The sequence below is a fragment of the Lissotriton helveticus genome, chromosome 3_2 (genome assembly GCF_964261635.1).
Source record: "Lissotriton helveticus chromosome 3_2, aLisHel1.1, whole genome shotgun sequence".
NCBI classification, from domain to species: Eukaryota; Metazoa; Chordata; class Amphibia; order Caudata; family Salamandridae; genus Lissotriton; species Lissotriton helveticus.
Window position 1 is genome coordinate 454,015,097 of NC_136062.1, and position 27,944 is coordinate 454,043,040.

Genomic DNA, 27,944 nt, shown 5'->3' on the forward strand with positions numbered 1-27,944 from the left:
GACCACACCGGTGATGTATGAGATTAAACTAACAGCTGGTAAATGTAAATCAGACCACAAGACTAAACTAACAGCTGGTAAATGTAAATCAGACCACACCGGTGATGTATGAGATTAAACTAACATCTGGTAAATGTAAATCAGACCACAACGGTGATGTATGAGATTAAACTAACAAGCTGGTAAATGTAAATCAGACCACACCGGTGATGTATGAGATTAAACTAGCAGGTGGGCTTAGGTAAACCAGGCCACACCGGTGATGTATGAGATTAAACTAGCAGGTGGGCTAAGGTAAACCAGGCACACTGGTGATGTATGAGATTAAACTAGCAGGTGGGCTAAGGTAAACCAGGCCGCACCGGTGATGTATGAGATTAAACTAGCAGGTGGGCTAAGGTAAACCAGGCCACACCGGTGATGTATGAGATTAAACTAGCAGGTGGGCTAAGGTAAACCAGACCACACCGGTGATATATGAGATTAAACTAGCAGGTGGGCGTAGGTAAACCAGACCACACTGGTGATGTATGAGATTAAACCAGCAGGTGGGCGTAGGTAAACCAGACCTCACCGGTGATGTATGAGATTAAACTAGCAGGTGGGCCGAGGTAAAGTACTCCACGGATGCAGGAGATGAAGCCAGCAGGATTCCGCCAGTAACCTTTTCATGACCTGAGCCAATGAATGAATGAAATAGCGTGGGTATCGTCTGCAACCGAAAATCTCACAGGTTGAGAGAGGTGTCATTTAGTGGCTCCAGATTTTTAAAAGATATTTTTATCAAAGTTTTGCAACATGCAACTGAGATAGTACCAGTGCCCATGCAGGGGAGCACAGCATTACAGCAATAGTATAAAAGCCACAAGAGGTGCAGTGCCCAGCATCAATCGAGCTCCACCCTTATAGAGTGATCCGAATAGTGGATACAGTTTCGTAACAATATGGAGCCAGCAATTCGTCCTTTCTGATTCGAGGTGAGGGCAAGCGTTTTCACCGGTTGGCAACTTCCCTCTACAACATCAATCTCTTCATGGCTTAAACTTGACGCATATGACATGGAATGGATTATTCATATGACAATATATCTTAGATGTAAATAAAACTTTAAAAAAGACAAAATAACCCCCCCCCCCTTATATCCCTCCCATGGTGGCGGCACTATTCACAGAGTGAAAAAATCACATGACATTAGAACTCTATTCAGAATTGAAAGAGGTGAAGGCCTCGCGATAGGAAGGTGACCAGAGGTCCCCACTTTAATTCAAAATTCTTATAGTTGTCTCTGAAGATGTCGGACATACGCTTGAGGCTGAGCAATTTCCATAGGCTGGTGTTCTAGGGAGGGGTTGCGTAGTCTCAAAAGGTTGCCTGCCATGTTAGTGGTGAGGGGATAGATATCCCAGTATGTCTTTTATGTGTGCTAGAATCTCCTCCCAAAAGGGGCGGATGGTTGGGCAGTCCCACCATATGTGTTGAAAGTCTCCTGCTAGCCCACATCCCCTCCAACACCTATCAGAGGCAGCGGGAAAGATTTGCCGTAACTTGGCGGGGTGTAGGTACCAATCCATCATGGTCTTCAAATGTGCTTCCCTAATCTCTGTAGAGTGATTAAAAAACTTGTAATATCGGACCACGAGTGAGCCCATTCCTCAACAGAGATAGGACGATGTATCCTATCTTCCCACATAGACCTATATTGCGGGTGCGGAGCCAGAACAGTTTTAAGCAGAAAGCCATATATAAAGGAAATTACCCCCATCATAGAGGCAGTCTTGGTAAGAAAGACTTCAAACTTTGTGAGGGGTCGGGTGGCAGCGTCTCGTACAGAAGGAGCAAGGGCCCAGTGCATCAATTGGGTATAGTGATATCTTTCTGTGTGTCCTACGTCATAGTCCCATTTACAATTGTCAAAAGTAAGAGGATCAAAGTTGTGGAATAGGTGTGTCAGCGCCAGGCAACCTCCCTCCCTCCAAGCATCAAAGGGCCCCTCATGTAGAGCCGGGGGGAATGCAAGGGTTGAAGTGAATCGGTGTGAAGGGGGAGGGGAACGTAGTCCACCTATCCTCGCTGGAGACAGAGTCCCATACCTTGAGCGTAGTGCGTGTGGGCGTGCTAATGTATGTGTTTTTAGGCCTATCTTGTCTAGGGCGCCAGACCAAATCCCAGATCGTCCTACCCAACACACTGTTGTCCATGTGCAACCAATGCTTCTCAGATACCTGTTGCGACCACTCAACTAAGACTCGTTAATTGTGCAGCTTTATAGTATAGTTGAATATCTGGGAGCCGAACTCCTCCGTCTTTGCGGGAGCGGCGCAGTAAAGAGTAAGAGAAGCGTGCACGTCCTCCCTGCCAAATAAAGCGTAGGATCATGGTCTTCACCTTATGAAAAAAATCACCCTCCAGCTCAATAGGTAAGGCTTGAAACAAGTAGAGTATCTTAGACAGGAGAGTCGTGGCTCCAGATTTTATCACCTGCACCCCCCCACCCAACTCCCCAAGTCGTGGTTCCATCTTTATCAAATTCCAGAAGATGAAAAAGTGTGTAGCTTTGAGCCCAGCCCCTTGAGGCGGTGGCACTCTGGCCCACCCTCTGGGTTCATATCTGTGAATCATGATTGCACCATACAGCTGGAGTATGAGAAACGGCTATGAAGGACTGGACTTTTAACAGTACCAGCGGTGCCAGGGAACAACACCTATAACCTTCATGGGATACCTGTTTCGGCGCACAAACTACAGAGACACGGGACACTTCCTTCGGCGTCAAAGATCAGCGTTTATTACTGCAGGGAGGCAAAAGTCACAAGAAGTACAACAGTGTGTAGGTTCTGAGAGTCTGCTTCCATTTGTATACGTTGGTCGCTCTCTTTTATACAGAATGTTGCCATTGCATAACATGTGGACAAAAGATTACAATCCGGTTCCCACAGTAAACTTCAAAAGGGTCGCTTTCATGTGTTCAGAATCCCGGAACATAATTACAATAGCCATGCCGGTTCCCAACTGTAAAAGTACATCTTCCCACCATTAGGCACACCCATTAGAGTTGTAAATGACAAAGAAGAAGAGACAAGAGCAGCTGCAAGGAAGTCAGACACGTGTAGAGAAAAGAGTGTGGGGGTAATATCGGAAGCATGATCGTGGGATCAAAAGAGTTGGATCCATCGCCTGCAAGGCTGTCACAATAGACCAGTACAACCAGATTACCCTCAAGCTGTGCCATCTGCCTTTGCTGTGTCATTCCTCCGGCCATAAAGACGCATGAAAGGAATATGTGTCTTCCGCAAGGTTTGGGAACTAGAGGGTCAAGGAGCGAACAGTTACCTGCTCGCTGACTACGTGAGGGCAAGAAACAAAATGGATGCCGTATCTAAAATGGAACCCAAGGGTTCAGACGAAGAACATGTAATATTAGACGAACCCTGGCAGGTAGTGTAGCGAAAATTCGCACACTTGCCGAACTCGTCATTTGCGGTTCGTAGATACCAAACTTGTCCATATTCGGCAATGCCCAGAACATCGTAATAATTTTTACGGAACCTCAGACGGTCCTTTTGCCCTCATGTAGGCAAGCACTAGTCGGAATCATAATCGATTTCGATACTCATCAGATCACTCAGATGTTGTTGATACATTATTCTATCCTTCAATGCCTCTTTGGTGACAACAGGCTGTCTTATACACGTCGTAGCACAAAGGCCACATAAGGCAGGACCACATTGCACACAAAGACAACATGAGAACAGAAATGTCACAACAACCCCTATGATCATCAGAATCTTCCAACCCCAAGTCGATATCAGACCCCAAAACCATCCCAGAAGCGTCCAATTTCCTTCGTCCACGTGTATGGACTCCGAAATTTTGTGCAACTTAGAGATGGCTTGATAAACTGTTGGAGCGTTATCAGGTATGAATATGCAGCAGCTCGAATGGATGACAGTACAAACCCCACCTCTATCTGCGAGAATGATATCTAGAACCATACGATTCTGCAACGTCATCAGTCTATCCGCTTGGAGCTCGGCTGTCAAATTACCAAGGGCGTTCGCAGTTATGTTGGCAGTTGATTCTACTACACGAGTTAACTGCCTCAGGTTCCTGCTATTAACCATCGGACCCCAGAACGGTAGGAAACCCTTAAAGAAGTCTCCCGCTTCTTGTCCGGAAGTATCTTCTTTGCTAATCACACCTCTTACAATTCTAGTTCTGTGGTAATCAGAGGCCACAGTGAAAGTTGGAGGCAAAAGATTCGCAATATAACAGGTTCCCGAGAAGTCATGAGGTAACCACGTATAGGCTCGATCATAACATACAAAGTAAGTACCCTTGGCAGGCAGGAAGACAGGGGAAGAGAGCGTCGGTAAGACATACGTCTCAGTACAAGCACTCTCCCCAAACTGAGCTCTCGGATTTCGACCAAGACCTTTCAAGCAGAAATTACCAAGGTGAGGTACAATCCATATCGGTGGCGAGCTTTTAAGCTGCCTCTCACCTACTGATAAGCTGTACTCAGCTTCACTTAGTTCCCTATATGCTCGCACCTCTTCCTCTGGGATGAGCGATGCGTCAAAAATATCTCTATCTAAGTCTGCAATAGCTCTTGCCAGAGTCTTGTGGTACGGGCCAGGACCAGAGTTTGCTGAGCGCGGTTCTCGATGGGGGTAGGAATCTAGTGCGCTACGGAACATAGTTTGTAATGCTCGAGCTGACCCTTGTGCACTATAAGGCAGAACTAAGTACGGAATACCTTTATCCATGGTATGTGGCATTAATCCACACACCCAACAGTTGGTAGTGTTTACCACTAACTGATGCTGATGCAGGAGTTGAATAAAAGAGTTGTTTCTGAATTCCGCACGTCTGACTTGTTCGTGTTGAGGCAAAGGATAAAAGGAATGTGGAGAAACAGTAGAAACGAAATATTGATCATGAGATGGAAGAGTAGGTGTAGCAGAAGACAATAAGAACTGAGACCCATAATATATTCCTCCTACCAATAGCATAGATATGGTGAGAAACAGTATGATTATTTGTGAGAAAAACCATTTTGTATGACATATTTTTTGTAATGTAGATCTTTGCGCCAACATTTCTTCTCTTTTCGACAGCTCACTCAATGATGATTCCATCCCCTAACGACCGTCCGCGACGTTCTTGACGCACTTCGTTCTGAGTAGCGGTTATCAATTCCCAGGAGTTCCCAGAAATTGATAATAGAAACCAACCTTGTGTTGATAGCTGCTAAACAGAAGGAAGTACCCGCACGGCCTTACGGTCAACCTGGATGGTAGGTTCTAACTAAATAATGTTCTTGGCTGTACGGAAAAGAAAAAGATACACAATATATAATGTCCACTATTTTCAGAGCAATGTAGAACCTAGAAACAAAAAAATCTTTTTATTTATGACTTGTTCGTGGACGAAGAAAATATCGGCTACTTCCAAGGCGAGTCTGATCTTCAAATAACGGATTGGACGGCAAAGGAGTGTTCAATTGTTCAGGCGATTGTTCAACAGTCAAGTTTTCCAAAGTTGACGTGGAGGAAATTGTTTGAGAGGAGTCAGCAACAGTGTCAGATACAAGCCGAGCTTCGCTGAATGGAACGAAATGTGGTGGGGTGTCGGTCTCAGAAGAAGAGAGACCTTTTCTCATCCAGATGTCCGACGGCAGAGGAAGCGGGACTCGCTTCGTGTGGGTAGCATGTACCCAGTTCCGACGTCCGTGTAATCGAACCGCCGTCCTTGTAGCCAACTGCACTTGAAACGGGCCCACAAATCTTGGTTCTAGGTTTCGTTTTCGTCCGTAGTTTTTAACAAGGACCCAGTCCCCTGGTTGAAGTCGATGACCAGGACCCTCTGTTTGTGACGGCAGAGACTCAAAGACCTGTTGATGAATCAAACTCAATTTAGCAGTCGGATCATAGAGATAATCAATCAACATAGGGTATTCAATTCTGTCAAATTCCTTTGGTCTTGGGACTCCCCATACATTAGCAGGACGACCGAACACAATCTCATATGGGCTGAGCCCTACTCGAGAGTGTACAGTTGCCCTGGTCGACAGGAGAGCCAGAGGCAAAGCGTCGGGCCATGATAAACCAGTTGTTGCCTGAATTTTAGCCAATTTCAGTTTTAAAGTGCCATTATATCCTTCCACCAATCCTGCTGATTGTGGATGATTTGCACTATGAAATTTTTGTACAATCCCTAACCCGCGACACACACTCTTCATCACACTCCCAACAAACTCACTTCCGTTGTCCGACCATACAACCCGAGGCATTCCGTAGCGGGGAAAATACTCTTTGAGCAAAATTTTTGCCGTGGATAAAGCCGTATTATCCTTAAGGGGGTAGGCCTCAATCCACCTAGAAAATGCACACACCACAACCAACACATACTTCAAGTTATTACATCGGTCCATGTGGATAAAGTCCAACTGGATAACTTCGAAAGGGTACGTAGGAGGGGCAAAATGGCCAGGTGGAGTGGGGGTGCCCTTACCAGGATTGTGCATCAAACACACCATACAATTCTTAACCACTCTCTCGGCACACTTAGTAATCCCATCATTCTTCCATACATGAGACAACAACTTGCATATGCCTTTTGTGTTGATGTGTGCCATACCATGAGCCATTGTAACAACAGCGAGCACATACGCATCCGGTAACATCCATCTCTGCTTCTCTGATAAATCAACCCAACATCCATTCTCATCCAATCTTCCCGTGCTCTCTCTCCATTTTGTCCTTTCCGTCTCAGTGGCTTCATTCTGTATTGCTTTCACACTTTCAAATGTGTCTTCACACATACCAGTCTCTGTTGGCCATCTTACTGAGCTCGTAACATACATTCTGGTCGTCAAATCTTTAGCCGTCTCTTTAGCCGTTTCATCCGCAAACGCATTACCACGACCCACATCGTCCGTTACTTTCTGATGTGCGCTACATTTGACTATGGCCACCTGTTTAGGCAATGTGAGTGCATCTAAAAGATCATTTACAAGCTGACCATGTTGAATCTTCGTGCCATGCGACGTAAGGAATCCTCTCTCTCTCCACAGTCGTCCAAAACTATGTGCCACACCAAACGCATACTGACTATCTGTAAACACATTCACCCGTTTATCTTTAGACAACACACACGCTCTCGTCAAAGCGATTAACTCGGCAGCCTGAGCCGATTTCTGACTTAATCTTGCGCTTTCTACAATCGTTTTCAATGTTACTACAGCATACGCAGTTGTCACATCACCGTTCGGCAACTTGAAACAAGAACCATCCACATACAAGGTACCATCGGGATCTGTCAATGGAGTATCTTTTAGGTCAATGCGACCCTTAGTTTCCTCTTCAGTTCTGAGATAGCAGTCATGTACTGCTTCACCACCTGATTCTGTGTCGATCGGCAGCAATGTTGCTGGATTCAACACATTACATCGTTTTATCCGTATGTGACTGGCCAGCAACGTCAACTCATATCCAGACAATCTTGCGCTTGTCAGATGTTGAGTTTTCGTTCGATTCAATAGAGTGTCAACTGCATGCGGAACCATTACCGTGAGCATATTATCCATAACTAAACCTGCGGACTGTCGAATGGACGCCGCAGCTGCCGCTGTTGCCCTTAAACAACTCGGCAAGGCTCTAGCTACTGGGTCTAAAGTCGAAGAAAAATAGGCACATGGGCGTTGCTTGCCGCCAAAAGGTTGTGTCAGAACACTCAACGCGCAACCGTCCCTCTCGTGAACGTATAGTGTAAACGGCTTACTGTAGTCAGGAGTGCCCAACACAGGAGCCGAACACAACGCATCACGCAATTCCGAAAAACTTTTCTGACACTCTTCAGACCAAGGTACTGGGGATGGGACATCCTTGCACGTAAGGGCTATCAATGGTTTCGCCAACAATGAAAAATTTGGAATCCATTGTCTGCAATAGGACGTAATACCTACAAAGGCACGAACATCTCTTTGAGTTTTTGGCACAGTCATTCGGGAAATCGCTGCAATTCTCTCTGGGGTCAACCTTCTCCCTTCTTTTGACAATAAGTGACCTAGATAGGTAACTTCTTGACAACAATACTGTAGCTTTGAAGGCGATACCTTGTGGTGTAAGTTATGTAGATAGTGCAATAATGATACTGTAGCCGTTTTGCAAATAGCTTCTGTATCAGCTGCCACTAAAAGATCGTCAACGTATTGAATCAAAGCTGCACCTTTAGGTAATACAAAGGTATCAAGCTGACCTTTAAGTGCTTGGCTGTAGATTGACGGACTCTCACAGTAGCCCTGTGGAGCGCGTTTTAGCCTAAAACTGCGACCACCTAATGAGAATCCGAATAGGTCTCTGCTTTCCTCTGCAATCGGGATGCTAAAGAAAGCATTCTTTAGATCGATCACTGTGAACCAGGAGGCAGATGCCGGAATCATTGTTAGTAAAGCCGTAATGTCAGGGACCACGGGAAATTGTGGAACCACTATTTTGTTCACCTCTCTTAAATCTATAACGAAACGGTACACAGGAGGTTTAGTTGGGTCAGTTCGTTTCAGAATTGGCAATACAGGGCTATTACACACATTTCCACGAGTTTCTTCAACAACACCCTTTCCAATGAGATCATGAACGATTGCTAACAGCGCTCGTTCGCCCTCGAGAGAAATACGATATTGAGGTAAACGCGGTAATCGCGCATTTGGTTTCAATTGAATCACATAAGGTGGAATGTCTAACAGGCCCACATCATTAGGACCTGTGGCCCATAAGGACGCAGGGAGGGAACTCAATTCCGGTGGGAATTTATCGACCGATAAATACATTGGAGAGATCACTCTCCGTCCCAATGTAAGCTCCACTCCTTCGGGGGAACAATACAATGTTGCATATAATCGTTTCAACAAATCCAGGCCCAAAAGATTTTCACCACAACCAGTAGATAGAATCAGCGGAGCTGTTAGCTCACGAGGTCCAATCATAAGAGGCAAAGGATTAGAGACTGGGTTACTAACAGGGGCGCCAGAGAATCCAACGGAAACGTTCGTTAAGCCAGACAAAGGTGCGCCAGGGAGTTTTGAATGCATGATGGAACTTTTCGTCGCACCAGTGTCTAACAGAAAAGGCTCAACTACACCCGATGTAGCTACTGCAACGTAAGGCCCACTCTGATCGACCGGAACTGACACTACTCCCTCTCTTTGTCGGTGGCTGTCCTAATAATGGTCATTTACAACAGTCTCGTGCTCTACGTAATAATCATCAACATTATACTGTGCAGATCGAACAGACCCCGTATTTCGCTGGTCAAAATAATTATTTGCATCCGATTGATTTTGATGATGATCAATCTGATTGTGGAATGAACCACGACCTCTACCACGTGGTGCCTGTTGAGGACCACCACCACGGTTTCCACGTGTCGACACACCATTCAGACGGTCCCGTAAGGCAAGACAATCATATTTTAGGTGTCCTTCTTTCCTACAATATGCGCACTGATTATACCCAAGTGAAGATCTGTAATCAAAGTTGTCAGAGCGCGGCTGTGTCCTATCGGGCTGTGCTCGTGGTCGATACTGCTGTTGTGAATCATTTTGGTTTGGTCGTGGAGGGTATGCTTGCTGCAACAAAACCTTCGTTTTGAGCTCCTTAGTTTTCTTTTCTACACGATCACTTTCTTCCTTTTCCCTATTCTCATAATACTGGGCCGTTGCTAGTATTTGCGCAGGGGTTGAAACTGCCCACGCACTTTCTGAATTCTTCAATTTGTTGCTTAGTTCAGGCAACAAATTCGACACGAATTTGTCAACGAATAACCGCTGGCCTCCCTCAGCGCCCATGTCCTGGCCGCTGTGGTCGACAAACGCTTCCTCAAACCTTGTAAAGAAATCTGAGACACTCTCGTCTTTCTTTTGCTTACAAGCTGATAACTTATCCCAGTTCACCTTCATCGCTGGCATGAGAGTTTTCATGAGCGTAATGATTTTCTGAGGCAAATCCAAGATCAACTGCTCAGGTTTAGCCCCACCGACTTGTAATGCATCAGCTGCTAGCAGTGCAGCCCAATCACCCCCTAATTCAACTGCGTGATTGGCTTGACGAATTTTAGCCCAAACTGGTTGGGGTACAACATTGCCAAACAACATGTCGATGTCGGCAATATTCATAATAGTAGCTTCCACCAGTTGTGATAACTCCTTATAATAACCAGCCGGATTTTTACGCGGATCGGGTAAGGATTGCTTCACTTGCAAAACTTCTGATCCTTTCCATGGAAGATGTATCCACACTCTTCGAAAATGCGGTAGCACCACAGGGTTACCTTGCGGATCTCCAGGCACCCAAAGTGGCGGAACCTCTCTCATGGGATACTGACCAGGAACCGCTTTCCAGTTCTCAGTGGTATCATCTGATGACACCCGAGAATGTGCTGTGGGTCTGAACGCTAATAAGCGTTCCACGGCACGTCGTACATCGTCTCCTATAATCATACCGTTCGAAAAGTGACTTTGAAGTTCAATTATGTCGGACGGTACATTATCTACATCATCATTATACCATTCTTCCCTCAAAAAGTTACACATCTCCTCAAACACGAATCTCTGCGTAGGCTCATTAAACTGAGAAAACGTATCAAAGACTACACGTGGAGTGTAATTAGCAGGATGTTTCATCCACCTATGAGCCATGGTTATTAACGTCTCTTTCTCCCTACCACTAGGGATCTGACTCCGTCTCTGAGGAGTTTCAGATAAATTAGACGAAAATAACGGACCAGAAAGAGGTGAATAAAGGGTAGCAACAGAGTTAGGAACACGCTTACGGACAGAAGGGGAAAGAAAAACAGGGGCAACAACACTGGAGGTGAAGGAAGGCATAGGAACGGACAAGATAGTTGGAGTAGCAGAAACAACAGTCTGCGAAGGTACAGGTACAGGAGCAGTAGGAACAAGAACAGGTGGTGGAACAAACGTAGGGTTAACAGCGGGCTGACCCGCAGCCGCTGGAGCAACAAGAGGAACAACAGGGGGAGCTACAGGAGGAGCTACAGGAGCAGTAGCACCCTGTACATAAGGAGGGGGTGATTTTATCAAATATGACAGCAAGGAATCCTCCTTTAAATCTTCTTCTTTCTTTTCTAATTTATTCGGTAAAACTGGGTAACATTTATCTATTTTCATGTGATGCAATCTAGTAGAGATTTCCATGTCTTTTTCTTCTTTGTCTTGTCTACATTCTTTTATAGCTTGCATTACAGGAACGAACTCTTGTTTTTGATCCCTTTTAAGTTGTTTGATTTCTTTCTGCTTGGCCTCTTTACGCCATATCCGAAAGGAATCAAACATAGCTGGCCTAGCTTTCTTTAAAAATAATTTAGCCTCAAGATTATCTAAAATCGAAAGTTCAAAAGTTCCATGTGGTGGCCATCTAAGGTCACCGTCTTTCTTTGTATAACGGACCCAGTAATCATTATATATTATAGGACCCACCCCATGTCGACTATAAAGATCATGTATCGGAGTTCCAACTGGAGGTATCGGACATGAGTCCTCCAACCGGGAATCCATTGCGCAACATTTGAAAATACGAAACAAATCACTATGGCTAGGCATCGTGCACACTAACCTAGTATCAAACTTCAAGGATTACCGAAGCAATTAAAACCTCGTGTAAGTCAAAACCCTCGGTTTTTGGCAATTGCAACTGTCAAATAATACTAAGGACCAATACTAAGAACCACAAATGCAATGGAACCATGCAATACAACAAAGCCTTAAGGCTATTACAAAGCTCGGAGAGCTAACCACAAAGCCTGAGGAGGCTATTACAAAGCTCAGTGAGCTATTACAACAAAACCTTAAAGGCTAACAACAAAGCTTTCAAAAGCTAGAACAACCACTAAGGACTGGGAGCGACCCACAAATACTTAACTCAGAACTTCAATGGCGTCACCAGGAAGGCCCGTCTGTCGTCTCGCTTGTACAGAAGGTCTACGCCGGGCGTCGAAGACAGGTCGACAGTCAGGGCATCGGTCCGTCGCAGCCGTCAGGAGGCGGGAATCTTCGCAGGGAAAATCGTCGGGCCACTTATTTCGACAACAGGATCGATGAAGCGGGGTGCACCTTCCCTCGGAGATTTCACACGAAGTTCCTCACGATCATCAGGCTTTGGACTGGTACCGCTGAAGTCGCCCCACGTTGGGCGCCAACTGAAGGACTGGACTTTTAACAGTACCAGCGGTGCCAGGGAACAACACCTATAACCTTCATGGGATACCTGTTTCGGCGCACAAACTACAGAGACACGGGACACTTCCTTCGGCGTCAAAGATCAGCGTTTATTACTGCAGGGAGGCAAAAGTCACAAGAAGTACAACAGTGTGTAGGTTCTGAGAGTCTGCTTCCATTTGTATACGTTGGTCGCTCTCTTTTATACAGAATGTTGCCATTGCATAACATGTGGACAAAAGATTACAATCCGGTTCCCACAGTAAACTTCAAAAGGGTCGCTTTCATGTGTTCAGAATCCCGGAACATAATTACAATAGCCATGCCGGTTCCCAACTGTAAAAGTACATCTTCCCACCATTAGGCACACCCATTAGAGTTGTAAATGACAAAGAAGAAGAGACAAGAGCAGCTGCAAGGAAGTCAGACACGTGTAGAGAAAAGAGTGTGGGGGTAATATCGGAAGCATGATCGTGGGATCAAAAGAGTTGGATCCATCGCCTGCAAGGCTGTCACAATAGACCGGTACAACCAGATTACCCTCAAGCTGTGCCATCTGCCTTTGCTGTGTCATTCCTCCGGCCATAAAGACGCATGAAAGGAATATGTGTCTTCCGCAAGGTTTGGGAACTAGAGGGTCAAGGAGCGAACAGTTACCTGCTCGCTGACTACGTGAGGGCAAGAAACAAAATGGATGCCGTATCTAAAATGGAACCCAAGGGTTCAGACGAAGAACATGTAATATTAGACGAACCCTGGCAGGTAGTGTAGCGAAAATTCGCACACTTGCCGAACTCGTCATTTGCGGTTCGTAGATACCAAACTTGTCCATATTCGGCAATGCCCAGAACATCGTAATAATTTTTACGGAACCTCAGATATGCCAAAAGTAATGTGGGGTAGAAGGTCACTCTGTGCAATCCGTGTGGTGCATGTACGTAGGAGCATGTGATCTCCAGTCCTCTGAGCTCACATGCCATTTCAAGTTGTAAAATACCTCAGTCACGGGGCCTGAACCCAGCAGACTTCTTACCATTATCATTAGGTGATGTTTGTAAGGGGCAGTGTCTGCCAATGATGTGCCCTCTTGATGCCCAGTGCTGCTGGAGGAGAGTCCGGGCAGGATGAGGTGTCCCTGACCAGGTGTAGGCCTGGTGCCCATGTCCCAGCAGAGTCTGGACATGTGTCCCTGCCATCGTCAGTGTCTCATTCAGCATGCAGGGAGCCTGTTACGAGTAATCCGGACCCCCTTGAGGGCACATATTTCATCCCTAACTGTGCGGCCAATAAAAATAAAATGAGCCATTGAAGTTATTGTGCTAGCAGCAGAAACTCATGTGCCAAGGGCAGGTGCCAGTGGCAAAGCCTCAAGTGCCAGTGCCCCATGGGAAGGTGCCAGCGGCAATGCACCAAGTGCCAGTGCCGCAAGGGAAGATGCCAGTGGCAATGCCCCAAGTGCCAGTGTCCCAAGGGCAGGTGCCAGTGGCAATGCCCCAAGTGCCAGTGCCCCAAGGGAAGATGCCAGTGGCAATGCCCCAAGTGCCAGTGTCCCAAGGGCAGGTGCCAGTGGCAATGCCCCAAGTGCCAATGTCCCAAGGGCAGGTGCCAGTGGCAATACCCCAAGTGCCAGTGCCCCAAGGGAAGATGCCAGTGGCAATGCCCCAAGTGCCAGTGTCCCAAGGGCAGGTGCCAGTGGCAATGCCCCAAGTGCCAGTGTCCCATGGGCAGGTGCCAGTGGCAATGCACCAAGTGCCAGTGCCCCATGGGCTGGTGCCAGTGGCAATGCCCCAAGTGCCAGTGCCCCAAGGGAAGATGCCAGTGGCAATGCACCAAGTGCCAGTGCCCCATGGGCAGGTGCCAGTGGCAATGCCCCAAGTGCCAGTGCCCCAAGGGAAGATGCCAGTGGCAATGCCCCAAGTGCCAGTGTCCCAAGGGCAGGTGCCAGTGGCAATGCACCAAGTGCCAGTGCCCCATGGGCAGGTGCCAGTGGCAATGCCCCAAGTACCAGTGCGGTTGTATACCACAAGGATTGGTGCCAATCAAAACCCCCCAGTGCCATTAGCAATGCCCCAAGTGCAGGTGCGGTCGAAATACTCTAAGTGCCAGTGCAGTTGCAAGGACCCGAGTTCAGTTATTATGTCTCAAGTATCATTGCCAGTGGCAATGCCCCAAGTGCCAGCAGCAATGCCCCAAAATCCTGCAGCAGCAGTGCCCCAAAGAGCCTGTAGCGATGCCTCAAATCCGTGTGTGTTTAATCATTCGACAATACACCTTTTGCCAGGCACCATTGCCCCAACACTTATTGTGCCAGTACTAATGCCCTCAACAGGTGACTGGCAGGATCCGGCCACTATACGGTTTTGGCCCCAGTGACAATCTGAAGTCATTTAATTCAGGAATCAAACCTACGCCGCTCCACCATTAATCTGACGTCAAACAAAGTTCAGGGACAGCAATATTGGCCCCAGCACTGGAAGCACAGGGCATTAATGAAGCTTCAAGGTGCTCAGCCGTTGTTATAGGACCAAGTGGTGCCCGTCATCCCACAAACACCCCCTAGAAAGAAGCGTGAAATCACCTGCAAGATAGCGCAGAGAGCGAGAGAAGCGTACCAATCGAGGGGGTCAGAGGAGAGGAGGACAGCACTCATGCTATGGAGTGAGAAAGCTCCTGGTAAACAGCTAGAAGTGCCTTTCTAAGCACTATCCGTGCAAATGCAGAGGCTAATGCCCATAATGGCCTCACAAAAAGAGGAAAACCAAGCAGGTCAAGGGACCCTGAACAAGCCAGTAGGCTGGCGTTGCATATATTCAGTGAGAGTGGGCACCCCTGGCAGTCACGCAACGGGAACTCTCACAGCAACTTGAGATCAGGGCTAGATGCCGACAAAGAGCTTGTTGCATTGGCAATGCATTTACACAGCACCGTATGTTATGTTATTTATTCTTGTGGAGCGCACGGTTACCCTGGGGTGTCCTGGCGCTAAATGGTGATTGCCTGGGTATCACACTGACGAAGTGCTGAAGTGCATTTACGAATGAGTAGCACACTAATCTGACAATGTACGAGGTGGGAGAGGGCGTCTCTGTCATGTTGCCTACGTGGGAAGTATTTTAATGTCATAGTTGGGGACCAGAGTTAAGCCTTCATCCACTTGTTGTTGCTACACATTGGTGAATAAAGAAGTGAGAGCTTACGTGAGTTCTTGTGTTTCGGAATCCAAGCATATCGCTCTGAAGGACTGTTTGGTGATGGCCAATCGCCTGCTGCTGTTTTCTTGTCAGTCATGTAAAGTATAAACCTCAAGCCTCACTCTAGGGCTTGATTTGAGCCGGTGGTTTCCAGTGCTCAGCACTTAATTGTCAATACCAGCACCATTACACTCTGCCACAAGGTGGCGCTGTTTGTCTTATTTAGAGATCAGAACAGCACCCATTGTTTATTAATTCAATACACCTTAACAATGACTACTATCTGCTGCCCAAGCCATCTTTATAGCTCTCAGTGCCTGAAATAGTGTGAATTGTCACGCTTGTTGGAGTGTGGTGGTTAGTAGTTGTGTTTACTGTAATTAGCAGCGCTGGCGGGGGCAATATTTTATTTATTTATTTATTTTATTTATTTATTTATTTTTTATATGCTTCTATAGCGCCTGAATAGACCCCCGAAGGGGTATCTCTGCGCTTTGCCATCCAGGGGAAACCTGCTGCTGTACCCGGACAGTGCTAATAGATAGTGGGGGAATGAAATTAAATGCTAGAGAAGAGGTGGGTTTTCAGGGTTTTTCGGAAGGACAGGTGGTCAGAGCTGAGCTTTAGTGAGAGGGGGAGGGTGTTCCACAGAACAGGCCCAGTGTAGGCCAGAGCCCTACCTCCTTGACTGGCTTTTTTAATTTTGGGAACCTTAAGGAGCTGGAGATTGCTCGATCGTAGTGAGCGGGCAGGCACATAGGGTGTGAAGGCTGTGCTGAGAAATTTCGGGCCTATCCCCAACAAGCATTTGTGAATTATACACAGGATTTTAAATTTGGTCCGCAGTCGCACTGGCAGCCAGTGCAGTTCCTTCAGCAGTGGCTGGGAGGGAGTCCTAGGTGGAACATTCTTGACTAACCTCGCGGCCGTGTTCTGGACCACCTGTAGTTTGTTAAAATGGCCTTCATTGGATGACAGAAGGACAATAGGTGGCGTGAGCTGCAGTGGCCTCCTGATGAGCACCCTGACACTTATTTGGATACAAATTAAGCACTGCCTCCCTCATGTGAGAGTTAGCGTGAGCCTAATCAAAAGCACTGTACAGGGTCAACGACAGGCATGACGGTGACGAGTAACAGGAGAGGAAGCTGGGCGGTGGACGGGTAATACACTGAGATGTAGTGTTCATTAAAGGGGGGGAGCCTTCAACTCTACCCTACATTGGAGCAGCGTTGGGGCCAGGCGAGCAACGCCCATTGGGCTCAAAGGGCTTCCGCTCGGGCTGAGCCAGCTTCCCGGGCCCACACACAGCCGCACCGGAGCACTACACAGGTCTTTAAAAGACTATCAGGTAGATTCATGAAAGGAAATTGCGCTTTCTCAGAATCTGGCCCTTTGCGAGCGCAATTTTTGCATTTGGGATTCATCATCCCATATGCAAAAATCGGTAATAGCGAAATTGCATATTTGCATTTAAGGAATCTCTATTTGAGATTCCTTAAGGGCAATTCATTAACCAATTTTAAATTGCGAATTCGCAATATTTGGTCGCTATTTACCAATTTGCATTTCAGGGGTGCTACAGGGTGTCCTTTGGACACCCCTCGCACCCTTGAAATCGCATCCTTATTTGCGATTAGCAAATTGCTAATCGCAAATAAGGAATAACTCCCCATTCATTCCTATGGGCCTGTAGGCCCATAGGAATGAATGGGAAGTTATTCCTTATTTGCGATTAGCAATTTGCTAATCGCAAATAAGTAATGTGTAGGAATTGCAATTTATTTAGCGATTCCTACATGAATCCCGTTTTGCGAGTCCTTAATAGCGATTCCTTATGAATCGCTATTAAAGACTCGCAAAACGAGTCTTTGGTGAATCTACCTGAATGTACTTGCTAACGAGGCTTTGTAGTGTTTTCACCCCTTCTTAGAGCCCCTGCATCTCCACTCTGCATATTGCTGGAAGAATCAGACTCCCCTGAAATTTTTAGTAGCTCACCCTGAAATTTGACTGTAGTTGTGCCTCAGGTAGGGGCGGTCCTGATGGATACAGGGTAGTTGTTCTTGGGTGCATAGTTGGACAGGGCCTGTCGTCTTGCTGTTTTTTTCTTTTTTACACTTCTCAGTCTGCGGCCTCCTGGCTGCGGGTGTGCCGAGAGCCGCCAAGGATGGTGAGCCGGTCTGCAAGGCAAAAGGGGGTGCTAGTAATGGCTGTGTAACTTATGTGGCTGGTTGTAATTGTTTTGTAAATAATGCGGCTGGTTTAAAGGTGTTGCCTGGGGACAATGTGTATCAGTGGTGTTCCATCAGGATGGATTGCTCTACTTGCTTATTCTGGTATTCACACCAGGGAAAAATTGGGACATTTTTACAGATAATATGTCTTCCTCTGTTTGTAAAAATGAACTTTTTTCTGTATTTACTGTCGCTTTTTTACTGCATACCCTTGTCGAATTCTTTTCTTTATTGTTGTGAAGTGCACGGTTTGTATTTCATGGGAATATTGTATATTCACACGGCCCGTGGGGTTGCCTTGGGAGTGCTCTGCCTTCCTTGCTTCATGGGAAAGAAGGGACCGTGGGGGCGGGAACAGGCGGGTCTGGAGAGAGGGACTATTCTTGTTCACGGTCTGAATGGGTTCTTTTGGGGGTGGCTTTGACCAGTTACGAATCCTCCCATTTCCTCGCTCCAGTTTCCCGCTGAGCTTTAAATGTTATGTTATGTTAGGTATTTTTGTAAAGCGCTCTCTTGTCTGAAAGGGCGTCATGGCGCATTTTTCATTTGATGGGTGATTCTGCCTTTGACCGTGAGCTTGTGAGTGACCCTGGTGCTCAAGTTGGGCGTGTTTTTATGGGTTCACCAATGTACCACACCAGTGGGAGGGTAGTCTCAGAGGTGTGGGGGGCTTAGATTGTCTCCTTGTAGACACAAACGCATTCCATCCTCTTACCATGGCAAACGCATACAATGTGATGGCTGCTGTAGGCCACCTGCCTCTTCCCGGCTCCCTGCACCCCCTTAACACCAGGAGCATAACTGGGCACCAGCTTTACCCCAGCGCACAAGCTCAGGGCTCGACAAATCCACTCGACCGCTCGCATTTGCGAGGTAAATTTTATGAGGTCGAGCTACCCTTCGTGGCGAGTAGGAAAACATACTAACTTTTATTCTCCATCTTTGAAAATGGAGCAAATGTGACAAGATAAGATTCAAATGCCTTTTTATTGCTCACAAAGCAAATGAGCAATAAAGATGTCTTTAAATCTTGTTATCTTGTCACATTTGCTCTGCTTTTAGAGACGGAGGTCAAGTAGGTTACTGTTAGTTCGAGGAGTTTTTTTAAAGTACTAGACCTGCAGGACTAGTACCATCTTCTCAGATTTCTCGAGCCCTGAAGCTGTTGTGCAAGGTTTCCAAACCGCGGGCCAGTGGCTGTCCAACAACTTGGGCCAGGGTCACAATGCAGGCGACCATCTTCCTGGGGTTGGTCTTTACTGTGAACGGCACTTGGTCTGACCGTGTGGTGTTCTGTAAGAAGTTCTCAGAGGCCACCAGTTCAATCCTTACCCTCCCCCGCCCAAAGAGGACTGGGGCCATTTTAGCGATTTAATTTTTTTAAAAATTCCAGTGCGTATCTACAGCTACCTATGGCGCAGAGGTGTGGGCATCGCAAAAAGCCACAGTATCCAGTGCGAAAAAAACAGATTTTGTCGGAAACTATTGGGTGTACCGATCTCCACCTCTCACTACGTTTGCCATAGGGAATTGAAGCTGCACTACATTGGGGATTTTATAAAGGCTCGCCCTGCTCTATTTTGGCTGGCTATATGGAAAAATCAGGCAGTGTCCCTCACAAGAGAGATAATATGAGACTGCCTCAATTGTGAGAAGGGGGTGAATATTCTGTGGCTTACTGCAGTGAGCCAAAGTGTAAGTAGTGTTAATCATGGCCGCCTCATTTCATGTCCACATGAGACGGATACCGTACACAAGAAAGCCCTTCGGACGGCATTATACACACTTTATAGCAAGGCAAGGTTGGATAAGTAGTCTAGGAAAGCAACCGTTGCAAACTTTAGGGCCATCGAGCACACCTCGCACTTGCCGCCTAGTTATGTCACAAAGCCTTTATGTCATTGAGAGAGGGCACTCCTTTTCCGGTTGAGTGCTGGCCCTGTAAAATTTCTGCTCCCCTTGGGTACAACGATAACCCAGGCTCCTTGCCGTGTCTGCGCGACAGTCAGAGTGGTCAAACAATTTTAAATTTTTTATTCTTCTGAAAAGTTTTATATAAAATACGCAAAATGGAATTTAATACCGTTTTTTTTTTTAAAACCTTGCCTATTCATTTAGAAGAGGTATATAGGAACACTCTTAAACTGGAAGTTGATGAGTTAAATTTTCGAGTTGGCACTTTTTTAAGAACTGTTGTACGGGCTCGCAAAACGATGTGCAACTTATAAAGAATGTGTTTTTGTTCTGGGTTTTAAATGGCCATCATGAAATGCGTGGGCTCCTTTTAGAAACTTGCTGTATGCGTTTGTAACATATTTTGCCCTTGTGTTTAATGTTTATTGAAATTGTTTTATTCTGAATATGAAGTTGTACATTTTTAATTTGTAGTAATGTGGTTGCGCTTTTATGGATATGGTCTTATCCGAATACAGTAATTTTTAACTTGACTGCTTATCTAGCGCTTAATGCCAGCCTCGCCCTTAGGGCTTCCAGTGCTTGCAGATATTGGAAGTGAGGGACAAGAATAGCTAATTTGACCAGGATCAGACAGTGTGGTCACCTTGAGAAGCCAAGGCTTACCTCCAGCTTCCACCCTAAATCCAATCTGCAATTGAGTCACCAGAGAACTTCCCTCTCCTTGATGTATAAATAAATAGATGTTGCGTATCTTGAGGGAATGAATGAGAGAGCGTGGTCTGATGTCATGTGCTTGCGCATGAGGTAGAGCTCATTCTGTGAGGCCCTCTGTAGTCTGGGCCTTTCGTATTCCTGCTCAAAGATTGTAGTAAAGTAGTTTACCAGTAAACAGTGCTTAATTTGACCCGGTGGCTTCCGGTGCTTGGCACCAGCACTAAATTGTCAGCACCGATACTTATGACAGTCTTCCACATGGTGGCGCTGTCTGTTGTAATTTCGAGATGACCACACTAACAGTTATGTATTCATTCAATATACATTAGAAGTGACCTATAACTGCCCCCAACCCATTCTTATAGCTTTGGGGTCCTGGAATAGTTTGAAATTACTCCCTGGGGGGGGTGTATGATTGTTAGTACTAGTAGTTGTGGTACTGTCTTTGGCAGTGCTGGCAGGGGCAATGGGTTGTGCAAGTGCCAGCAGCCTCCTGACAAGGGCCCTGGCACTTAGATGTTTACAAATTAAGCACTGAATTTACATCTACAGCTAGAATCTTGCAGCGTCTTTTTATACACCAAATGTTCCACTGAAACAGCCCAACGGACCATGCGCCGGGACACGCCCAGAAAAGTAAACCATGTTCGTGATGACCCCCGCTCATATTTCAGATCAGAAATACGGCCCTGCCTCCTCACTTGTAGGGGCGTAACACAGCCCCATGCAAGCCCCCGCGGTGCGGGGGGCCTCTAGCTCCAAGGTGCCCCCTCGGCACTGCACTGTGGAGGGAGAGCTCCTGATTGAGCCCAGAGGGGCCCCCTCTAAGTACCGTGCAGGGAGGGCCCCTCCAGGCCCAGACTGCCATAGCGGGCACCGGGCAATCCCCTGGTGCGCCGCACGGGTGGGGGCCGGTTTTGGGCCCCTGAGGGCCGATTTTATTACAGGGCCGTTTTTGCAGCATAGCTGCAAAATCGGCCCTGTAACAAAATCGTCCAAAAACCGGCCCTGGCAAAGAGATCGGCGGCACCTCCAACCCCCGGAGTGTGGGGGGGTGGGGGGGCGAGCACTTTGCCAGGGCCGGTTTTCGTTCCCAGTCCAGCCCCGGCCCCCTCACTTTTCGTTACACCATCATGTACCGAGCGTTGGGAGGCAGCCATGTGCCTGGCCCTTTAAGAGCAGAAGGTGGTTGGGGGGCTGCCAAAGAGCACGGAGTCATCCCTTTTACCCAGAAGTTCCATAAGGATTTCATTGGAGCCCACACCCTGAATTTCCCAACTCCTCATCGAGGAAAGGTCGCGTTAAACACTGGCAGGCGTGCAGCTCCGCTCTATAGCGCCTGGGGGCCGACGGAAGGGGCGGTAGCACATTCGTAAGAATGACATCTCAATTAACAAGCGCTGCTTTCCAAGCACCAGTGATACACAAGCAAGTCCTGGCCCATGTTGTGAACTTGTGTAGCGCCGCATCGCCATAAGAACGCTTCAAAGCACTGCAGGGATTATTAGAAGAGAGACCGGGGAGAAAGAAGAACAGAGGAGTGGGGGAAGGAAGAATTAGTAAGTTTATTTGCATAGTTAATAAAAACCATTGCAATACAAAAACATGAAGGTTTAAAAGCAATTCTACGTACAATGTTAGAAATTATTTTTATTTCATATCTTTCTAAAATCATTTCTTTTTTTTATTTCAACATGTTTTATTTATTTTTATACAACAATACATTAGCAATTCTGTTACAGGGTTAGCATATGTAGTACCAAGTGTAGTTTATACATCAGTGTACTGAGACATTATGTCACGTTGGTTTAGCTAACCCCACATGACGCTAGTTAGAGAAAAAGAGAGGCAGGCAGAAAAAGGCAGAAAACAAAGGGGGAAGAGAGGTAGGAGACACTAAAAATGTATAATTTTAAAAGTCCATAAATAGAAATTCTGTTGTGTTAGGATGCTATCTTAATATAGTTAATTAATAAATGATTAATCTGGTGTTGGCATTTTCCACCACCCTCTGGAACTTCACCAGGCTGCAGTTCAGCTGTGGGTCATTAGGTGCAAAGGAGGCAAGAACTGCTTGTCTTCGTGAGCATAACCCACGCTGATTAAAATGGCGTTTTCACAAACGCTTGTTCTTCCAAAAGTTCATTACAAGAACATAACCGATGCAGCAGATCCTCTGCCGCTGAGCCGCATAGACGGCTGGAGGAGCCCGCCTTATCCTCTATCCAATGCGGGAAATGCTGAATTCAGGGTAACAAGCCCAATCTGTACTTCAAAAACTTTTTTTAGTAGTTTTAGCATAGCCCAAATCGAGGCAGTTCTGTGGTGCTGGTGTGGAATACGTGTTAAAGGTCATCCAGCCATGTGACCTTGTTGGGAGGGATGCCTTGTCCTTTACCACGAGAGGTGTTTAACTGTTTCCTGACCAGTTTTTCAAGCGTTGAGTGGTTTGTAGGAGTTTCCCAGAGTTGATTTAGGCTGGTATTCACCAGACTGCTTTTGAGGTATTTGGCAGCTGGTGAGGCCGAGTGTTGCTCTAACTCCTTCCATAGATATTCCTTGTTTAGAGTTCCTTGGTTGGATTTCCGCACTTTGTCCCGGTTAGTTTTGTACGCCCCTGTCTTGTCAAGAGCTGTTTCTGAACACCAAACTCTAGCCTGATTTGTGCTGCTGAAGTTTGTTTGGGCGAACCAAGAATAATCCTGTATGCAGCTATAACTGTGTTGTCTAGAGGTTTCGTAGCTCTTCCTCTCTGTACTTCACCACCATAAACAACTGTTGGCAGACGTTTGTCTCATATCACTTGAGCCGGAGGCAGGAGCGACGGACCAGTTAGTTTACTGTTCAGTGTTTTTAGAGAGAGTGCTAAGCCAAGGCCTTTGCCTCTAAAACTGGTTTTCTGTACAGTTAAGTTGCGGCCTTTATCGATTTTTACTCCTAGGTATTTATATACTGACATATTCTCAATATGAGGGAAGGATGACGTTGCGCTGTGTTTGTTGCTTGTGCAACTCTTATAGCTCCTAAGGTTTCATCCCATAATATGGGGACCCCTCTACCATCAGGGAGCGTGCCGCTGTAGCGCTTCAAACACAGAGAGGGCCATTCCACTTTCATGGTGATATGCCAGGGTGCATTTCAAATCTTTGCTGGTCTCTTGCAGCCTATCAGAAGCTAGCTGTTTTCTTATTGGTCAGTTACTTCACTCTGTTTGGCTGCAGAGATTACTAATATTTATAAAAAGCCACTCTGGCACTCAATATTCAACAAAATATTTGATCTGAGGGGGCGCGACACGGCCCCCGTCACATTGTTTTATATATATATATATATATATATATATATATATATATATACATACTCCTTCCCTCGCAGGGGGACTGTGGGGGCGTGAGGGGGCTCTTCTTGCAATAGAGGGTGCCGTTGTCACTTTCATAAAGCGCCACGATGCTGCAACGCCTGTTGGCATGCTGGTTAGCAGCGTGCAGTAGTGATCTGCTGCTGCTATATAGTGCTTCGACGCTACACAGCCCGCATGCATGCAGGCCTCAGCTTGGTGTAGTGGTTAGTTAGCGTGCTACTACTGTGTACGAATGTGTCTTCTCAGTTCATTAGCTTGCATTAGGAGTAGTGTGTTTATAAAGTGCCTAGAAGCTACAATCCCACTTGGATCCGTGCATTCCTTCAGTTTGCAGTAGAAGGCAGGGTGACAGTGAACGCTGTATGTAGCGCTGAGACGCATAGCTCCAGTGGGCAGCCGTGTGCTGTGCGCATGATTTTGTGTGTTGAGTGAGTTATTCCCCAGTCACTTGAATAGCAGAAGGCGCGTCCAGTTGGAGGGTGGGGGCTGGCGGACTGGGAAGCGGTCCTTTCCCACGCAAGGGGGTAGGGTTTCCTAACCCCCAGCTCTTCGGCTCTGAGTTATTACCGGTCTGGGGCCTGCCGGGGCCCCCTTGCCCCCTTGTCCTACAGTAGCCCCTGCCTCCTCTTCCCCCAGGGCCTCCATACTTCGTTTCTTCCATGTTCCCGGAAGTCTAAACCGCTCTGGGCCGCGCCTCTGTTTCAAAATACGTTTTGTAGCGCTGCTATCGCGACACCTTCAATATTGAACATGCATATAAAGCATTAACTGCTTAGATTGTTTTTAATATATGGATATATATATATATATATATATATATATATATATATATATATATATATATATATATATATATATATATATATATGGTATTATGAATTATGTATGTTCTTTTTTATGATGTTTAACCATGAAATTTAATTTAACTCAACATTTGCATTTTCTCTTTTATTGTAATCAAATGATTAATACAATAAAGCATTTTATACTGCTACTCAATATTTCAAAGCCTGCCAGGGGCCATTGGAGCAACTGACATGCGCAGATATCAGGTATTTACCCACAGGCTGGTAGGGCCGGAGAGGAGCCAGTAGCAAGCCAGGGGAGCCCAGCTGCCACAGACTGCTCTGGCAGCATTAGCCGTTTTGTTATTTCTTTAACTCTTTTTCAGACCTGCGATTCTCTGGCCGTCATTCGTTCCAACTTAGTTCTCTCTGACGATCAGTCTCTGTCATTCAGACCTGGCGCTTGCAGACGGACAGTCATTCAGACCTGTTACTCTCTCACAGTCAGCTCTTCAAGCCTGGTTCTCATCTGACACTCAGTGATTCAGACCTGGTGCTCGCCATAAGTGTGGCAGGGTATGCTCAGACGTGAGTCCCTTGCTCACTTTGCCACTGGATTCAGGCAAGCCGGGCTGAAGACGGCTGGAATGCCAGAAACCGGTCCTCGGAAGCTTGTTCCCAGTCCAGGGAAGACATGGCTTGGCAGTACGGGCTGGACTGTTCCCATGAGGCACAGGGTCAGACTGATTTGCATATCTGTACTGGGGTGGCAGAGTGGGCTAAAGAACGGTGATGGATTAAACCCAGATCTTTTGACTGGGTGTGAGTGTTCGATTGATTCAGATGCTCCGTCCATCACCACCCCCTTTTGTACCGCTTTGGCCGCCATAAATGTGGCAGGGTATGCTCAGACTTGAGTCCCTTGCTCACTTTGCCACTGGATTCAAGCAAGCCGGGCTGAAGACGGCTGGAATGCCAGAAACCGGTCCTCGGAAGCTTGTTCCCGGTCCAGGGAAGACATGGCTTGGCAGTACGGGCTGGACTGTTCCCATGAGGCACAGGGTCAGACTGATTTGCATATAGCCATGTCTGAACTGGGGTGGCTGAGTGGGTAAAGAACGGTGATGGATTAAACCCAGATCTGTTGACTGGGTGCGAGTGTTTGATTGGTTCAGATGCTCCGCCCATCACCACCCCCTTTTGTACCGCTTTGCTCACTAATTGTTAGTCACTTAGACCTGGTTCTCAATGACACTCAGTCTTTAAGCTATGGTTCTTATTGATGATCAGTCATAGAGCATGAAGGGTGTCAGTAAGAGGTGTAACTGTCTTCACGCCTTGTACGAAGTCACGTCATTACAGGTCAGGTATGTCTGCCCCTGTCTATCTGTGCCATTCCTAATACATGTTAATTACTACCCCGAAGAATCGATTTTAACAACTTTTGAAAAAAATAGATTGAAAAAACTGCAAGGTTTCGACGTGTGTCTTGCATTCACATGCAGCCCTTTGGTATGTTCATAGCTCACTGAGCTATACTGCCAGGGATGTAACCCTGGACAGCAGGTGACGCAGATCGCTGCACCGGAAATGGTAGCTCATTGGGTTATTTATATTAAAGTGCAAATTGACGAGCAGCTCCTTGCTACATGACACGGGCTGCAACCAAGTACACACTCGACGACAAACAATACTTTCGACACAATTACACACAGATCTGTCTAGCAGTTTTCTTACCAATATTGTACCCCAAAATTTGTAGGGCTAGGAAAGATTTCGGCAACATATGTCGTAACCTTGTAAAATATCCTAAAATGCACCCTGTGGCCAATCAAGTAACCCAGAACAGCTTTACTGTCTCGTGAGCCCCTTTTGCCTATTTCTTTGGGTTAATTTTCTTGAAAAGTTTGTGTTAGCGACTCTCATGCGAACTTTTCATAACTCTGCCTCTCCTGACGCGGCCTCATTTCGGCTGCTGCACCCTGATCACCAGCGTGTGAGCCCCTGGAGTGAAATGTTTCAATTTCTAGCAGATAATGCGCAATTCACGAGTGCAAGGAATACACTAGGTGAGCTTGCAGCTGTAAGCCCAAAATCACCCCTCGTTCATATAATAGTGCGCAGGAGTGAATCCCACTCCTCGCGGCGCTGCAAGTCGGTGTGCCAGGATGGGGTGTGCTTAGAAAGATTGTGTAACACACAGAAACCTATGGGTATTCACAATCTCCTCGCCGGCCCCTCAGATGGTTAGATATGTACTCCCGCAACGAAATAAATGTCTCTCCAGATTTGGTAGCGATAGGGAAACGCCCACAATCCATACTGGAGTCGGGGAAGCGTTGTTCCACTGGGAAGAAAAAACAAGCATTTACAATGCAATGGTTTTGCCTTTGTTAAAGTTAGAGCTATTGGCATTGCTCTTGACATTATTTTTATTTATGTTTTTTTTAAACATAAATAAATGGCATTGTCATTTACAATGCCACTAGCTTTATCTCTAGCAAATGACACACACAAACACACACAGAGCCCCCCCACACACACCCACACAGAGCCCCCCGCACACACAGCCACACAGAGCCCCCCACACACACAGCCACACAGAGCCCCCCACACACACAGCCACACAGAGCCCCCCACACACACAGCCACACAAAGCCCCCCACACACACAGCCACACAAAGCCCCCCACACACACAGCCACACAAAGCCCCCCACACACACAGCAACACAAAGCCCCCCACACACCCACACAGAGCCTTCCACACACACCCACACAGCACAAGCAGGCAACAGGGGCACACGGAGGCACAAGCAGGCAACAGGGGCACACGGAGGCACAAGCAGGCAACAGGGGCACACGGAGGCACAAGCAGGCAACAGGGGCACAAACGAAAACGGAGGCACAAGCAGGCAACAGGGGCACACGGAGGCACAAGCAGGCAACAGGGACACACGGAGGCACAAGCAGGCAACAGGGGCACACAGAGGCACAAGTAGGCGACAGGGGCACACAGAGGCACAAGCAGGCGACAGGGGCACGAAAACTGAGGCACAAGCAGGCGACAGGGGCACGAAAACTGAGGCACAAGCAGGCAACAGGGTCACGAAAACGAGCACAAGCAGGCAAAAGGGTCACAAGCAGGAATTGTAATTTAGACGGGGCTGAAGTGGAGAATGGTCAGTAGGGAAGTAGTGCGGCTGGTGCAGTGGTACCAGGCTGAAAGGTGAGAGGGGCTGTCTGCACCCCAGTTTGGACAGTTTCCACTACCTAACAGGGATTGGTGGGAGGGGGCGTACTTCTTGCTTGCTTTAGGGCTGTTACTTCGGGGACGCAGTGCACGCTCTTGCCTGCTGCCTGCTGCCGCCGGGACACGACAACAGGCAGGGAGAGGACAGGCTGGGAGAGGGCAGGGAGGGGACAGGCTGGGAGAGGGCAGGCTGGGAGAGGGCAGGGAGGGGGCAGGCTGGGAGAGGGCAGGGAGGGGACACGCTGGGAGAGGG

General features: G+C 47.1%; 1 protein-coding gene across 2 annotated transcripts in view; it reads left to right on the forward strand.

The window, feature by feature from the left end:
* Positions 1 to 27,944, forward strand: part of TSPAN18 (tetraspanin 18) — a 338,313-nt gene that overhangs the window by 200,766 nt on the left and 109,603 nt on the right. The window lies entirely within an intron of this gene.